The sequence below is a fragment of the Acyrthosiphon pisum genome, chromosome X (assembly GCF_005508785.2).
Source record: "Acyrthosiphon pisum isolate AL4f chromosome X, pea_aphid_22Mar2018_4r6ur, whole genome shotgun sequence".
Classification (NCBI taxonomy): domain Eukaryota; kingdom Metazoa; phylum Arthropoda; class Insecta; order Hemiptera; family Aphididae; genus Acyrthosiphon; species Acyrthosiphon pisum.
In genome coordinates, this window is record NC_042493.1 from 86,019,752 (window position 1) to 86,024,030 (window position 4,279).

A 4,279-nucleotide genomic window follows, 5' to 3' on the forward strand; every position below is an offset into this window, starting at 1 on the left:
ATGTCTTTCAAATTTGGGACTGAAATATGCATGTGTTCTGGCTTCATCTGTACCATCAGAAAGGTTATTTTCTTCGGCTGGTAATATATTAACTGACTGTCGTTCTCGATTGCTATCTAAGAGGTTTGAAAAATTGACGTTTTTATCATCAGTGGATGAAAAATATTGGAATATTTAAACTTTAAAGTTTAAACAGTGAACTAAATATGTAAATATGTAATCTAGAATCTGCTTAACAACTTTTAAGTTTGACGTTGTAATTATTTAATTAATACACAATTTTTAATGTTATATTTGTAAGTTATAAAATTGTATGTGCATTATTTTTTGTTTGATACTTTGATATCAAAATATCGATATTTATGTTTAAAAATATCGATATCAATAAATTGACTTATGATATATCGATATTGATATTATCGATATTTTTTTTCTACAGAACATGCTGACGGTCGCGACAGCTGCCGGCCGAATTTTCTCCCACCATAGTGCTGTTCCCACCACTCGGCAACGTGAATACAGCGGGTCATAAAAACACGACTAACGACGGCTGTCGGCGATCGTTGCCGGCCGGTTTCCGATCGGTAGATTCAGCGTATGGAAGGGGAACCGATGCGCAGCGACGGACGCGTTCTGACATATGGACTCTCGTGGGCCGGACTATACCTATACATATTTTTTCAACATTCCTTATTTCTGAGCTTATCTCCTAGTAGTTATGTAACTTCTAGTATTACTAGTAATAATGGATTCATATGATAAAATATTATAATAATGCGTACTCTTATTTTGACATTTTGTAAGTACCTACTAAGTGCATTTATATGTTTAATAACTTAATAGGTGGTTTATACTATTCCCATGACATCATTTCTATATAGGTAGTTAACTCAATAGGTAACAATAAAATATATATTTTCAAATAAAAAATTGTCCGGGTCTGATAACATTATGAAAATTATCACGGAATTTCCTGGACCCTTTCCAGGCCCAACGAAAAATAGGGAATAATAATAATTATTAATAATATTAATAAATGACGTAACAAGAAGTACCAATGCTATTTACACAACACCACATAGCACGTCAATAGTTATGTCACATAACTTATGTGCAAACTACAATATTCAAAGGATGTAAGCGAACTATTTGTTTTCTCTCTTTGGCCTACACGCAACATAGATATAATTCATTAACGCAGAGTCACTTTGTCTAGGTATGTTTTTAAGTAATCTTAGAGTAAAATTACTCGTTACAAAAAAAGACTGAGAATAATATTTTTGAGGGAATGACATATCGATTTTATATTTCATTGTTAGTTGACTTTGTACACGATTTTCAAAATAAACAAAAAAATGTTGTAAATTTAAAATTACGTTAAAATCGTTTTGACATACCGATGGCGGGAATCCACGTGGTCTAGAGGGAAACGACGAACGAAAAAAACGGAAAACGCAAGCGTCAACGCGCCCGAGACCGTAGTCGAAGAAACACTCACGCACACGCACACACGTGTTCAGTCTTGTCGACGGGCGCTGAAACAAATTCGGCGCGACGTTCGTACTGTACGCTGCCCGGGCTGTGTAGAGGGGATTAATGCGACGAAACTTGGAGGATCTCGTCGGAGTCCGTACTCCGTAGCAACGTCGAACGTATTGAAAGCTTATCAATTATCAGACCGGCGGGGGGTGGATCTGTAACGGGGAACAATATTGTTGTTGTTGTTGTGCCTGCCGGTTGGACGGGAATCGGCGGTGCGGTGTAACGCGAGATTATCACGTGATCGTATCGTGTTCGGTTTTGACCACGGATCTATATCTATATCCGTGGTTTTGACCGATCGACGCGCGCACTCCGTAGAGATAAACAAACACTCCGAGGTAGGGCACTATGGATACTAATGATACTATGTAGTTCTACGTAGAGCCTTATCCGAGGTCGGAATATTATTATTATTTCATTCTGCTGAGCGGTCGGCGGCTAAGGCCCGTTTCACAGCTATAGTTGATATTATTGTATTGCGGCATGAGCGCCGAGCCGCCGCGACAAATGATGCTTTAACATTAAATAATTGTTAATTATTACGTAACACGACACACTGCTCGCGCGAGGGAAAACCGAGCAACAACCGTATTTTCTGTCGTGTTTTTTTCGGTTTTTGCCCGCGCACCTTAGTATTTGAAAAAAAGTGGACAAGTGTATGGGTGCGTAGGAACTAGGAGTGCCATCCAAAATGTTTTTAATTTTATTATTTGTTACTTACCTATTAGTTAATAGTTAGGACTGTAATTAACTGTAACTTGTAAGGCATTAGTTTATTACCTACCTACAGTATTTTTTTTGCCTATAATAACAAGTAATTTATGTGTTATAATGGATTATATTTTCAACTAATAAAGCCCGATTCAGTATAACAGGACATGACACTTGTACTATAATCATAATTTTTATACAATTGGTAACGTTATTCCGATATTTTTAGTTACATAGTACACCTTACACGAAGTATTTGAATGGTATTTTAAATACTTTTTTTTTTACTATTGAATACTTTTTGTTTATTCTTAATTTGTGTATATTTATAATCGTTATTAAATAAAAAAAGCCGTGCTGTCGTGGTTATCCTTCAACGTTATAACAATAATTTATGGACAATTTGGTATCAGTTTACATCGATTAATAGCTTATAATAAATTAAATGTTTTTTTTTCTCCAGTCGTCGACGTCGGTACCAGAATAATATAATAGGTATATTATGCAATAACCTTACACTTAAAGGCTTGGGCCACACGATGCGTTTTTTCCGCAGACAGCGAATTCCGCATATTAAATAGGAATGAAATTCTTAATATTATATTTTTAATCATAAAAAAAAAAAATGTTTACATATCTATTAATTTAAATTGCTATAAACACTATTATGAGACATAATACATATATTGACCATTATTCATTATGTTACTATGTCATTACTAAAAATTTCTACCTAACTATTGTTTTCATAGCGCCCATAGGCCATATTTATATAGTTACATCCTAAATTATTATTATACTTGTTGGCTGTTGCCTAGTTGTTTTTAACTAGACAAGTTTAAATTTATTTATCTTGCCATCTTGATACACAATGTAAATTCATATGTCCATACCATTATTTTTATCTAGGTAGGTATTTTAATAGGTAATATTGTATAAATACAATTCTTTTTGATGCAAAAGTACTGTATAGTGTAGGTTAGGTTAACCGTATATAAACTTAAATTAAATTTAACTTATATTAACCTGCCCGATAAATTAATATCTGCGATGAATTATGATATAACTTACTATAATCTGAGTTTGATAAATTAAATAAAATAAATAGGTATTCTCTATTAATAATAATACTATTACAGTAAATAACATAATGAAGTACAATGTGTTGACAGGGTTCAGAGTTTTGCCTTCCACCAGTTGCCAATCGCTGTTCTATATTGTAAGTACTATATATATATTTTCAAGTGTACGTCGTGTCGTCGTGTATCATGAATGGGTATTTCAGAATGATTATAATTTATAGGTAGAGCACTATTTTGTGTTAATTTATTATTTCAATAGTAATAATATTCATTTCCGTTGATCGCGTATACACACTATTTGTGATAATAATATGCTAGAGGACAGTGGCTGGTGGATTGTTAGAAATTAGAATGCTTATGTTTTTTTCTTAAAAGGTTATACATTATTGCAGTATTTATAAATTTATTAGTTATTACGTGATCGTATCATGTTCAGTTTTGACTGCTATCTAATATCTTGTATGTAGTAGGTAGGTATGTGATCTATTATCGATTACCGGACGCTTGTCGTATGCGCTCTACCACGCAATTACACTGATGGTATTTAATGTAGGAACATAATATAGGAATAGGATGGACATTATATTGTGAAAAACTGTGAGACAAAAATTAAAAAAATATGTGTGGTACTGGTACAACTTCTGATGACTGATATGGTTCCCAAGTATAATATTGTAAAAAAATATTTTTTTCGACATTTGATATTTTGAATATAATATCATTAATATCCAAACTGTAAACCGTATAATATACAATATACCTACATAGATATACAACGACTGGAATGATTTTCATATTTTTATGTAAATCGAAAACGAAGATGGGCATTTTAAATTTTCATCAAAGATTCCCATTAGCTTTTTATTCATGGTATAATTTAAAATAATATTTTGGGAGTTCGTAATTTGCACCAAAATAAAGATATGTAGTTTACACCGATGCAG